The sequence below is a fragment of the Colobus angolensis genome, unplaced genomic scaffold (assembly GCF_000951035.1).
Source record: "Colobus angolensis palliatus isolate OR3802 unplaced genomic scaffold, Cang.pa_1.0 Scaffold7, whole genome shotgun sequence".
NCBI classification, from domain to species: Eukaryota; Metazoa; Chordata; class Mammalia; order Primates; family Cercopithecidae; genus Colobus; species Colobus angolensis.
Genome location: NW_012120709.1, coordinates 29,627,753 through 29,641,941, shown reverse-complemented (window position 1 = coordinate 29,641,941; position 14,189 = coordinate 29,627,753). Strand labels below are relative to the sequence as shown.

At 46.0% G+C, this 14,189-nt stretch overlaps 1 protein-coding gene and 1 pseudogene across 1 annotated transcript in view; both read left to right on the top strand.

The window, feature by feature from the left end:
• The window catches only part of LOC105501180, a 28,811-nt pseudogene extending 17,017 nt beyond the window's left edge, over nucleotides 1-11,794 (top strand).
• Nucleotides 1-14,189, top strand: part of CLMP (CXADR-like membrane protein) — a 122,359-nt gene that overhangs the window by 45,002 nt on the left and 63,168 nt on the right. The window lies entirely within an intron of this gene.

Here is a 14,189-nt window from a genome sequence, read left to right as displayed (position 1 = left end):
CATTCTTACATGCTAAGCTCTATGCTGCCAGAACTGCTGACCACTGATGTTCTTCTCTCCTTCTTCTTCAGATTCCATCCAAATGCTCTTGTGCAGAGTTCAGACAAATCTGTGACAGCAGGGCATAGTGAAAACAGCATAAGCTTTGAGGTCAGAAAGACCTGGACTAAATGGCAGCTTTGAAAGCCACTTAAAAGCCCTGCCACCCTAAACATACGCCTGCTGGTGAAGAGCAGAGTTGTGTCTGATGCGCATAGCATTTAAAACATGCCAGGTACTATGCTATGTGCCCTACACATGTTAACTCACTTAATTCTCACCACTAACTCATGACGTTGTGTACTGTTAGCATCCCTGTTTTATAGATGGGGATGTTCAGGTATGGAAAGATCAAGTAACTCGCATCTAGTTAAGCTGCAGAACCAAGATGTGAATTTACACAGTCTGGCTCCAAAGTCAGTGTCTAAACCATGCACGGCGGCTCATGCCCCTATCATTCCAGCACTTTGGGAGGCCGAGGTGGGAGGGTCTCTTGAGGTCAGCAGTTTGAGGCTGCAGTGAGCCATGATCACCTCACTGATCCAGCCTGGGCAACAGAACAAGACCCTGTCTCAAAAAAAAAAAAAAAAAAAAAAAGTCAGTGTCTTTAACCACTAAGGCAAGTTTTATTACCTCCTCCATCCATTTCTTCAACAACTGTTTCCCGAGTGCCTACTCTGTACCCAGCACTGCATAAGATGCTGAAGATGCAGTCAAGGACATGGTCCTGACCCTCCAGGCACTGACATTCTAGTGGGACAGGCATCACGATACACAGTGCTGGGTTGCAGGCATGCTAGGGGAATCCAGAGAAGGGGCAGTTGAGAAAGGCTCGCTGCTGGGCATGGTGGCTCACACCTGTAATCCTAGCACTTTGGGAGGCTGAGGCAGGAGGATCACTTGAGCCCAGGCGTTCAAGACCAGTCTGGGCAACACAGTGAGACCCCATCTGTAAAGAAAAAACTATATTTTAAATTTTTTTAAAAAGAAAGGCTCATTGGAGGATGTGACCTCTGAGTCTTATGAGGCCAGTGAAAGGTAGACCATGGGGCCACAGACAGGATAAAAGAGGAGGAGAGGTTTCTCCAGGTGGAGAAAATAGTGAATGCAAAGGTAATTGTGTGATGGTTCATGTGCAGAATAGGAGGCAGCTCAGTGTAGCTAGAACAGAGCATGACAATGGAACAGCTACACGGGATGAGGTTGGAGAGCCAAGCAAAGTCATATTTCCAAGGGTCTTTGTATCATACTAAATTTGAAGTTGAACTTGAAAAAAAAATGACATTTTTAGAAAACATAGTGAATGCACTGGAAAATATAAAACTGAACGCAAAGTGTCCATTTTACACAAAGATGTGAGAGTTTGCATTAAGCAGGTTAACAGGGATAGAGAAAGGTCAGAGTCAAAGGTATTCAGTCAAATTCAGTCAAATTCAGTCAATATTCAGTCAAAGGTATTCTCAAATATATAGAACCAGGGCTGGCTGAATGTAAAGCAAAGGAAGACTGAGGAATCAAACATGACTCGCTGGTTCTTGCTAAGTAGGAAGTAGCCCTATTTAGTCCGATAAGTGATGCAGGAGGCACAGCCCCGAATTTGAGGTGTTTGTGAGACCTTCAAGGGAAGCCACCTTGTCTGGTTATCCTGGTCTTTGGGGAGGAGGTCTGGTGGTAGATTTGGAAGTTATTAGCGTCTAGGTGTGCACAGGCCTGGGGGTGACAATGACACCAGGGGAACTGGGGAGGAGTGTTCACAACACACACCCATGGACGAAGAACCAATGGCAAGGAGCAGGAAGGAGGAAATCCCAGAGAAGAGGGTGTCATGCAGGCTAAGGCCAGAATTTTAAGAATGAGGATGTGTCACAGAGCTGAGGAGTGGGCCGACCTCTACTTGTAGGTGGGTCTACACGTCTAACCCCCCACCAAGACTGTGATCGAAGAGCAGAGCTGTGTCTGATGCATCTGTTTTCCCAAAACAGCAGGTGCTTAATGTGTAAGGAATAAGGAAATAATAAGAGCCAATATTTATTGAGTGTGTACATGCGCCAAGCACTAGACACTTTGCATGGATAATCTCATTCAGTTCTCACAAGCATGCTATTAGGTACATGCTCTTTTTATGTATATATATATATACACACACACATATATGTGTGTATATATATGTATGTGTGTGTATACATATGTGTATATGTGTGTGTGTGTGTGTGTGTGTGTATATAAATATATATAGACTCCCAAAGTACTGGGATTACAGACATGAGCCACCGCATTCAGTCCTGATATCTCATTTTTAACAGGGAAAAAGTCCTCTGAATGGTTAATCTGATGGAATTTTCAGCATCACTATTAGAACTCAGAAGAAAAGATGCTGGGAGGTGTGCCCAAAAGTCTCAAGATGTAAATTCACATCTTGATTCTGCAGCTTACCTAGATGCAAGTTACTTGATCTTTCCATACCTGAACATCCCCATCTATAAAACAGGGATGCTAATAGCAGTCATGGCGCACACAGCTGGCCCTGCTCTACCCTGAGCCCCTGTGCAGCGTTAATGAGCAGCTGGAAGCTACCTGCACAGGCCCAAACCTGCCTGCTGGTGTTACAGGCTTTCCCCTCCAGCGAGGGCTACAGGTGGGAGCTGAAGAGCAGAAGGAGATACGTAAAGTAGCAGACGGCGCTAAGGTAGTAGGTGCTGATTTCCCAGTACACTTATCAAGCTCACTAAGGCAGGGAAGTGTGGGACTATTCTGCCTTCCACAGTGAGGAGCACAGCTCAGTCAGCACATTAAAACCAGCCGCAAGGCTGGGCACAGTGGCTCACACCTGTAATCCCAGCACTTTGGGAGTCCAGGACTGGCGCATCACTTGAGGTCAGGAGCTCGAGACCAGCCTGGCCAACATGGCAAACCCCGTCTCTACTAACAATACAAAAATTAGCCAGGCATGGTGGCGGGCGCCTGTAGTCCCAGCTACTCGGGAGGCTCAGGCAGGAGAATCGCTTGAATCCGGGAGGCGGAGGTTGCAGTGAGCCCAGATGGCGCCACTGCACTCCAGCTTGGGCAACAGGGCAAGACTCCATCTCAAAAGAAAAACCAAAAAACAAAAAAACAGCCGCAGAGCTGAACCCACTCATGGAGCACACGCTGACAAAGTCTGTGACGTGCAAGTAAAAGGAGTGTCCTCTTACTTCAGTTTCTGGTGACCCAGAACTAGACCTTGGGCAGTAGTTCTCAACCTGTGAGTCACAGAGGTCAGCAGGAAAACAGACGAGAGCACAAAGTTAACCCTTTAATAGCACTCGAGAGCAATGCAGTCCAATAGAAAATACAGAAATAGAAATAGAATGTGAGCCCCCATGGAATTTAAAATTTTCTAGTAGTTACGTCAAAAAGAGCAAAGAGAAACAGGGGAAATTAATTTTAATATATTTTCATTTAACTCTAAATACACAAAATATTATTTCAACATATAATCAATGGAAAAAATTACTAACAAGATTTTTTACACTCTTTTTATTATACTAAGTCTTTAAAATCTGGTGGGTGTTTTACATTCACCATGCATTTCAAGTCCAGTTAGCCACATTTCAATTGCTCCATTGCCACATGTAGTGGCTGGTGCCGCACTAGAGCCTGCTGCACCAGGCTCTGTAAGTCTGAGAAGCCGGGACAGAAGGAAAGTCAGGCCCCTGACACACAATCAGCCAGTGAAATCTGAGGAATGGGGTCGAAAGGGATCCACCAGCTGGTACCTGAGGTCCACATACAATCAGCTCATAAATCTACAAGACAGAAGATATCCCTGCACTTCAAAAACTCTGTCTACTGCTTTATATGACTTTTTTTTCTGTCACAATGCTCACCTTCATGTCCATTTAACCTCAGTTTACCAAAACATATCATTATCCCCGCTGGGTGTGGCGGTTCATGCCTGTAATCCCAGCACTTTGGGAGGCCGAGGCGGGAGCATCACCTGAGGTCGGGAGTTCGATACCAGCCTGACGAACATGGAGAAACCGTGTCTCTACTAAAAATACAAAATTAGCTGGGCATGGTGGCACATGCCTGTAATGCCAGTTACTCAGGAGGCTGAGACAGGAGAATCACTTGAACCTGGGAGGTGGAGGTTGCGGTGAGCCGAGATTACACCATTGCACTCCAGCCTGAGCAACGAGAGCGAAAGTCCATCTCAAAAAAGTATATATATCATATCCCCAAATATTTATTGAGAGTACAGTATGCCTGCACGGTCACGGTGCTAGATATTGGATCCAGTAATGTCCTCTGCATCTACAATGCATTGCAGATTACAAAGCCCTCAACATAAACCAAAGAAGTGGGTGTATCAATTATCTATTACTATGTAACAAATGGCTACAAATTCAGCAGCTTAAAACAACACACACTTACTACTTCATCATCTCTGTGGGTTAGGAGTCCAGCTATCGCACGCAGAGTCCTCTGCTTAGAATCTCACAAGGCTGCCGGGCTCAGTGGCTCATGCCTGTAATCCTAGCACTTTGGGAGCCTGAGGCAGACGGATCACTTGAGGCCAAGAGTTTGAGACCAGCCTGTCCAACATGGTGAAACCCCATCTCTACTAAAAATATAAAACTTAGCCAGGAGTGGTGATGCACACCTGTAGTCCCTGCTATTCAGGAGGCTGAGGTAGGAGGATCGCTTGGACCTGGGAGGTAGGGGTTGCAGTGAGCCGAGATTGCACCACTGTACTCCAGCCTGAGCAACAGAGTGTGACTCTGTCTTAAAAAAAAAAAAAAAAAAAGGTCTCACAAGACTGTAGTCAAGGTGTTGGCAAGGGCTGGGTCCTCATCTGGAGGCTCAGCTGGGGCTTGTCATTGAAATGCAAGTTGTTGAAGCTGTTGAAATTGAGCCTAAGATCAGGGTGGCTTGATCTGTGAGGATGTGAGGATGTACTTCCACCCTCACCACTCACATGATTGTTAGCAGTATTGAGTTCTTTGTGGCTGTAGGACAGAGTCAGCTCTCTGCTGGATTTTGATCAGAGGCCACCCACTGTTCCCTGTGTCATGGCCCTCCCCATAGGCAGTTCACATGGCAGCTAACTTCTTCAAGGCTGGCAGCGCTTCTAATTCCAGTCTGCTGCAAGGTTGTTTTATACAATTTAACATAATCATGGAATTGACAGTCCATCACCTTGGCCATATTCTATTGGTTGAAAGCAAGTCGCAGGTCCACCCCATTCTCAAGGGCCTATGACTACACAAAGGCATGAACACCAGGAGTTGGGGATCGTGAGAGCCATCTTAGGGTATGTCCACCACAGTGGTATTATCCCAATAAATAACATAGGTAAGCAATGAGGGTTAGGGACAATGATTGGCAACAGTCACTCAGCTCGTAGGGGAAAAATTCATGACTAAGGTCCACACGTGCTGATTCCATGGCCAATGTCCCTTCTAACACAGAGTGACAGTGAAACGTGGCTCCTGCCCTCAGGCAGCTGGCTAAATAATTAGGGATGGGGGCTAGAAATAAGCTTACCCAGAACTCTGCAGTGTCCCCACACATGTGAGAGGCTTGGCCCAGGGAATAGGTTGTAAGGAACCTCCACTGGGTTCCTGAACTGTCCCTCACTGGACATAGGCGGGAATATCAGAGATGAGACATGGGACTTTGGCCTGGTAAGAAGAAATCATGGTCTCATGTCTAGGAGTAGGACTGTCTATTTTAAGAAATCTCATCCAGCTGAGAACCTCATGCATAACTGTTCCTAGGAGATTTTGCACGGCAACTCCTAAATTCCGCCTTCTCCCACTTAGGGCTTGACTGTAGGATGCTAAGGTCAAAGCTACTTACTATAGGTTTCCCACCTTCTCTGCCAGGCACTGTGGATACCGCCCTGATCTTAGGCTCACATTGCAGCAGCTTCAACAACTTGCATTTCAATGATTGGCATTTCAATGACAAGCCCCTAGTGGTATATCTGAAAGCAGTGCCTGGACAATCGGATCTCCTAACACCTCTGCTACTCCATCCTCAACAGGTAGAATTAAGGTCAAACTTGAAGAATTTTGACTAGATCAGCCAGGCGCAGTGACTTACACCTGTAATCCCAGCACTTTGGTAGGCCGAAGCAGGAACTGCTTGAGCTCAGAAGTTTGAAACCAACCTGGGCAACATGGCGAAAACCCATTTCTACAAAAAGTACAACAATTAGCCAGGTGTAGTGGCATGTACCTGTATTCCTAGCTACTCAGGAGGCTGAGACAGGAGGATCGCTTGACCCTGGGAGGTCGAAGGTCCAGTAGGCTGTGCTCACACCACTGTACTCCAGCCTGGGGGACAAATGCAAGACAATATAAGCCACTTCATAAACATCATTAAAAATAATAATTAAGTTTATATGGTTAAGTAAAAAGTTACTATATACACTAAACACCTTAGCATTTCACGGATAGAAGAGCCCATTCAGAACCAGAATCAGATAACTCGATTTGGGCTTTAGAAAGAGACCTAGGTTTAGCGCTGTGGTTCTCAGGTGGAGGCAATTTTGTTTCCCAGGAAACATTTGGCAATATCTGAAAACATTTTTGATTGTCACAACACAAGGAAGGAGGAAGGGTTGTGTTAGTCTATTTTGCATTGCTATAAAGGAATGTCTCAGACTGGATAATGTATAAAGAAAAGAGGTTTATTGGCTCACCACTCTGCAGGCTGTACATGAAGCATAATGCTAGGCACCTGCTTCTAATGCGGGCCTCGGGAAGCTTGCAATCATGGTGGAAGGCAAAGGGGGAGCCTGCATATCACATGGCAAGAGAGGGAGCAAGAGGTGAGGGATGCCAGGCTCCTTTAAACAACCCACTCTCATGTTAATTAATGGATGATCCAGAAGTCACTACCATGGCTGGGGGTGGGGCACCAAGCTATTCATGAGGGATCTACCCCCAAAACCCAAACACCTCCCACTAGCCCACCTGCAACATTGGAGGTCATATTTCAACATGAGATTTGGAGAGGACAAAACATCTACATCATATCGGGGGGATGGAGAGGTGCAACTAGCATGTAGGGAATAGAGGCCACTGTACAGTGGGTGCTGCCATACATCCCACAATGCATGGAACGCTCCCACAGCAAGGAATTACCTGGCCAGAAAAGTCAGTAGTGCTGAGGTTGAGGATCCCTGGCCTAGAGTTGGCAGAGAGGAAGAGAGGACAGCTTTGGGCAAAGGTTGTGTGTGGGAGTGTGAGGGTTGGGGGGTAGAGGGGAGGTATAAGATGGAGGCAGGTGGAAGAACAATAGACACACCAGGCCACCACCCCACGTTGTAATCCAGAGGAAGATTCCCTCCACCAACCAGTGATAACTTATCTTCTGACTTACTGATCTCCATTAGCAACAAATATAAGAATCCCTTTTATATTTCACCTTTCATTCCTGCTCACCTTTTATTCCTACATGAAACAGGATCTCATAACCCTTCAGGGTTTCTTCAAACTCTGACAAAATTACCTTCCACCCCTACTATACAACCAAAGGTATTTTAGGCTTAATTTTTCTCCTCCTCCTCCTAATAACCCTAGTACTATTTTCACCTGACCTCCGGAGCGACCCAGATACACTTTAGCCAACTCCCTCAACACCACATCCCACATTAAGCCAGAGTGGTACTTTCTGTTTGCCTATGCAATCTTACGATCCATCCCTGACAAACTAGGAGGCGTACTGGCCCTTGTATTCTCCATTCTCATTCTAGCAGTTATTCCTGTACTTCACACTTCTAAACAACAAACCATAATATTCCGACCATTGAGTCAGTGCCTGTTCTGAATCTTAATGGCCAAACTATTTACACTCACATGAATTGGGGGACAGCCAATCGAATACCCTCGCCATTGGACAGACAGCATCTATTATGTACTTCTCTACCATCTATTTTATTTTATTTTGAGACAGTGTCTTGCTCTGCCGCCCAGGCTGGAGTGCAGTAGCGCAATCTTGGCTCACTGCAACCTCCACCTGCCAGGTTCAAACAATTCTTCTGCCTCAGCCTTCCAAGTAGCTGGAACTACAGGCATGCGCCATCATGCCCGGCTAATTTTAGTAGAGATGAGGTTTCACCATGCTGGCCAGGCTGGTCTCGAACTCCTGACCTTGTGATCCACCTGCTTCAGCCTCCCAAAGTGCTGGGATTACAAGCATGAGCCACAGCGCCCGGCCCTTCTACCATCCATTTTAGAATCTTAAAATGTTACCACTGAAGCTTAGAGATCCAGCCCAACTCCTTTGCATTGCAGATGTGGAAACTGAGCCCTAAAGAGACAGAACTGAGTGCTCAAGGCCACACAGCTTTCTAAATAGCAGAACCAGCTGCAGAACCCAGGCCCCTAACTCACTGGCCAGTCCTATTTCTTCTGTTTTATTTTTGACATCCAACAGTTCAATAACTTTTTGAACAGCTCTCTTACAAACCTCTGAGCTGCAGAATAGTTGAATAGTTTTCAACTTGAAAACTATTCTGCAGCTCAGAGGTTTGTAAAGCTTTTCTGCTAAGGACCAGAGAGTAAATATTTTAGGCTTTATAAGCCAGACGATTTCAGTCACAAATACTCAACGCTGCTGCTGTAGTGTGAAAGCCGCCATACACCATACATAAATGAATGGGTGTAGCTGTGTTCCAGCAGAATTCATTTATAGACACGGAATTTTAATGTTATACAATGTGTCAGAAAACAGTACTTTTTCTTTTAATTTTTTTCCACCCATTTAAAAATGTTAGAAGAGTCTGGGTGCAGTGGCTCACGCCTGTAATATCAAAATTTTGGGAGGCCATGGCGGGTGGATCACCTGACGTCAGGAGTTCGAGACCAGCCTAGCCAACATAGTGAAACCCCATCTCTACTAAAAATACAAAAAATTAGCCAGGTGTGGTGGTGCACACCTGTAATACCAGCTGCCGAGGAGGCTGAGACAGGAAAATTACTTGAACACGGGAGGCAGAGGTTGCAGTGAGCCGAGATCGGGCCATTGCGCTCCAGCTTGGGTGACAGAGCAAGACTTCATCTCAAATAAATAAATAAATAAATAAGAATTATTCTTAGCTCCAGGCCACATCAAATGGTGGTAGGGTAGGGGACGAGGGGTGGGGGGCAGGTGGGAGCAGGGAGGATGTTACCAGATTTGGACTCTATATCAAAATTGCTGATATGCTGCTGTCAGAAAGTAGATCTCCGTAACCAGCAGGAAAAAATTTTAAAAACTCGAGTAAAGTGCAATAAATTGCAAACAATACACACCATAAATACTGTTGTTGCTAAATGTAAGATAAAGTTTCATATTTCTATATGTACACACACATACACATAAGCACTAGAGAAAGATCCAGAAGGATCTTTATAAAGTTCATAACAGGAATTACTTGGGGGAGGGGAGGAGGCTTGATGGGAATAGGTCAAGGAAGGCCTTGCAGTGTTTCCATGTGTTTTATAATGAGAACATATTTATGTCTAAGTCCTGTAACTTTTTAAAGTTTTAAATTTAAAAAGAATCCATGTGTACCTTATACTAGTTCAATGAATTTGCCTCACCCCTCACAAATAAACTTCATCCCTCCTTGCTGCCTCATCCGAGGGAATCAGGGACAGAGCTGGAGAAGCCCAGGACAGAGCTTCAGCCCCTGCTTAGCAAGCCACCGGGAGGCAGCCCCGGGCCCTGGGGATTTCTGGTCATTTTATGGTTTGGGGGAGGGAGGGAAGAAAGGCTCTTTCATCAAATTAAAAAAATAAAATAAAATTACTACTCTTTCTGCTGGGAGACTGATGGTCTAGGGCTCTTAGAGGATCTGACTTTGGAAACCCCAAGGACAAAGGAGACCTAAAAAGCAGCCGCAGCCAGTCCCCTGGTGTCTGGGTCGCTGCTCTTGAAACCTCCAGCACATGTGGTTTCAATCACCGAGCCTGGCGCCTTCCGCCACTCCGAAGCCCAGCAGCTTCGGGGCGCCCAACTGACTTCTTTGTTTGTGAGGAGCTGGGCGCAGCCAGGGTGGCCGCCTTCGCCTTCGAGAGAGGTTTTAGGCTCAGCCTTCCCCTTTCTATAAAATTCCGGAAATCTCAGGGCAGCCCCAGGCGACAGGCTGCAGGCAGCCTGCAGCCTGCTCCGGGGAGTTCTTATCTCCGGGGACAGCCTAACCCTGAGACCTCTTGGCCAGTGCCGTCCAAAGCAAACAGCAAGCAGATGGTCCAAGTTCGGCCTCTGGTGAAACTGTTTATTCTTAGGAGATGGCCATCTCCCCTCTGGGACCCTGCCGGCTCCACCAGCCTTTGCTCCTCTTTCCCTTCCGCATCTCCCCCTTTCTCCTTCTAAATGGGAGTCCTCTGAATTTGATACCACTTTTGAGCTTTAAGAAAGGTCTACCCCGTCTCCACTAAAAATACAAAAAAAAATTAGCCGGCCGTGGCGGCGGGCTCCCGTAGTCCCAGCTACTCTGGAGGCTGAGGCAGGAGAATGGCGTGAACTCGGGAGGCGGAGCTTGCAGTAAGCTGAGATTGCACCACTGCACTCCAGCCTGGGCCACAGAGCGAGACTCCGTCTCAGAAAAAAAAAAAAAAAAAAGAGAAAGATCTGCAAGGAAAAGTCAGCATTCCTTCCATTGTGGAAGGTTAATTTGGTTTCCTAGAGGGGAAGGGTTGAATGGAAACATATGGGGTTGGGGAAACTGGACATGGGAGGTTTACATTCCCAGTTTGGAATGAGGACAAACCTTGTTTGCCTATGTTGGCTGCCTGTCACATCTAAAACCAGATGCCATTAGCCAGCCCCATCAGTAAGATTCCATTTATGGTAAGTTACTAGTTAAAGTTATACTTTCAGAAAGTTAAAGGTGACAGGGCGTCGTGGCTCACACCTGCAATCTCAGCACTTGAGAGGCCGAGGCAGGCGGATTCCGTGAGCTCAGGAGTTCGAGACCAACCTCGCCAACATGGTAAAACCCCCGTCTCTACTGAAAATACAAAAACTAGCCAGGCGTGGTGGCAGGCGCCTGTAGTCCCAGCTACTTGGGAGGTTGAGGCAGGAGAATCGCTTGAACCTGGGAGGCGGAGGTTACAGTGAGCCGAGATGGCACCACTGCACCCCAGCCAGGGTGACACAGCAAGACTCAGTCTCAAAAAAAAAAAAAATTACTAGTAATAACCCAGGTTCCAGCCATGAAATATTACGCTGGAGAGACCACAGGCTTCCATCTTGGCCGGGGAGAGGAGGGCGGGGTGGGGGGAGCCACCCCGGAACTGGCCCCGGCGGTGTCATGGCGACCTGAACCCCGCTCCCCAAGAATATGAAAGTGATGATGACTCTTACCAAGTGCTGGATTTAACTGAGGTGCACGAAGACACCAGTGGTGGAATTCAGTGTCTGGCCACAGTTCGGGACCTATGGTGGAAAAACACTCAGTAGCTACCCAGATTGTAATGGGTGACGTTCCTGGCTGATGTGCAGGATTTTTGTTCCAGAAAGTTGGAAAACTTGCAGCAACTGCAGTAGGTGGTGGTTTTCTTCTCCGTCAGATTGCTAGTCATAGTGGCTATGTGCAGATTGACTGGAAGAGAGCTGAAAAAGCTGTAAACAAAGCAAAAAGGCAGATTAAGAAACGGGCGAACAAAGCAGCACCTGAAATCAACAATTTAATTGAAGAAGCAACGAATTTATCAAGCAGCACATTGTGATATCCGGTGGATGTGTGGGAGGCTTTTTGCTCAGACTTGCATCTTAAGGACATGAATATTCTCACATAGTGGATTCAACTATGAGAAGAGAAGTGGCAGCAATAAGGGGTCTCTCAACAGTACATGCTGCCAGAGTCTCTAGGGCAAGGAGAAACAACCAGCTGGAAAATATTGAATTCACAATTTAGCATTTTGCCATCTAAAGCTAGGCAAACTAGTATCTGCAACAGTAGTGTTCCTGAGCAAAACATGGCTTTCATCACTTTGTAAAAATTTGCATCTGTTTAGAAATTAGCCTAAAAAATATCACCATTGTAGACAGAGAGAGAAAAGAAATATGTTGGATTTATTGCCTACTAAAATATTATTCTCTTTTTATGTAAATAAAATGTTCTTCATTGTGAAGAAAAATAGAAATACTACAATGGAAATACAAACCTGCAGGTAATCATCTTACCTTAATCAACCCAATTCCTAGCCTGGACTCCTGAAATATCTATGACAGACACCTCATTCAGGACTTTGTTTTTCACTGTTCCCTCTTGGGACATTGTCAGTCCTTAGCTTTGGCCATATATACATATACATATGGTATACAGGGTCTATAAATCAGAGTCCCTTCCCCCCACCTTCTTTTTTTAACTTTTGAGAACAGCACAAACACTGCAAAGATATTTGACAATTTTCTCAGGTATTTTGTTGTTCTTTTTTTGGGGGGGTGAGGGACAGAGTCTTGTTCTATCACCCACGCTGGAGTGCAATGGCATGATCTCGGCTCACTGCAACCTCTGCCTCCCGGGTTCAAGCCACTCTCCTGCCTCAGCCTCCCAAGCAGCTGGGATTACAGAGGCCCGCCACCACGCCCGGCTGATTTTTGTATTTTTAGTAGAGATGGGGTTTCACCATATTGGCCAGGCTGATCTCAAACTCCTGACCTCAGGTGATCCACCCACCTCAGCCTTCCAAAGTGCTGGGATTACAGGCATGAGCCACCACGCCCGGCCTATTTTGTTGTTCTTGAAGTAAATAAGGAAAAAAAAATTTAAAACCAGTAAATTTGTTTATTGCTGCTCTTGGATTTATGACAGTTGGTATCCATGAAGCAAAGCGCTCTCCTGACAGTGCACTGGCACACTGACAAGCTCACATGCTAGAGAGCAATTTTTTTTTTTCTGAGACAGAGTCTTACTCTGTTGCCCAGGCTAGAGTACAGTGGCACAATCTCAGCTCACTGTAACCTCCACCTCCTGGGTTCAAGCGATTCTTGTGCCTCAGCCTCCTGAGTAGCTGGGACTACAGACATACGCCACCTTGCTGGGCTACTTTTTTGTATTTTTAGTAGAAATGGGGTTTCACCATGTTGGTCAGGCTGGTCTTGAACTCCTGACCTCACGTGACCCCCCTCACCCCTGCCTCAGCCTCCCAAAGTGCTGGGATTACAGGTGTGAGCCACCATGCCCAGCCTAGAGTGCAAATTTGAACATGAAATGCCCTTGCTTAAAAACTCCAATGGCTCTCCTTTGCCTAAGCACCAGGGACAAATTTTAATCTTCTTAGTATGCTATTGTGAAAGAAAAAATTAACCATATACTTGTTAAAGATGGTAAGAAATACACTATTCAAGGGAAGTGTAGGAGAGAGAAAAAATCTTTTCCTTCTACCCTTTTTGGTTATTTGCTGGGACTTTGTAACAAAAGACAGATTAATAAGAGAAAAGCATACCTTTTTTTTTTTTTTTAGACAGAGTGTCTCTCTGTCGCCCAGGCTGGAGTGCAGTGGTGAGATCTCGGCTCACTGCAACCTTCCTTTCCTAGGTTCCAGTAATTCTCTTGCCTCAGCCTCCTGAATAGCTGGGATTACAGGTGTGCACCACCACGCCTGGTCAATTTTTGTATTTTTAATAGAGACGGGGTTTCACCATGTTGGCCAGGCTGGTCTTGAACTCCTGGCCTCAAGTGATCCACCCACCTTGGCCTCCCAAAGTGCTGGGACTACAGGCATGAGCCACTGCCTACAAATGTATTTAATATAGTCTTATGTGACATGAGAGCCTTCATAAGAAAATGAAGCCCCAGAAAAATAGTTAGACATGTTTTTACTAGGTTTGATGAAGAGAAAAAATCATGGGAAAAGGGTATGATCTGAGGGTAATAAGCTCGGGGAGACACAAGGCTTGCCCACTCAGATTCCTCTCAGTGTTCCTGTCTTCACAGACAAGGACACGCCTTTCTCTGGGCATAGGGCGTTGCCTCTCATATCAGGGGCTTATGACCTTCTTGAGGGGAAGGTTAGACAGTCGTTCCTGCACCTGCTCTTTCTCAAATTTCTTTGGCTTAAAATACTCAATATGCCAAGGTGTCATATTTTGGGGTAGGATGTTCTGAACCCCATCATAGTAGTGGCTACTATGATGGGGTTTTGTAGTATGGGCTAGAGATGGGG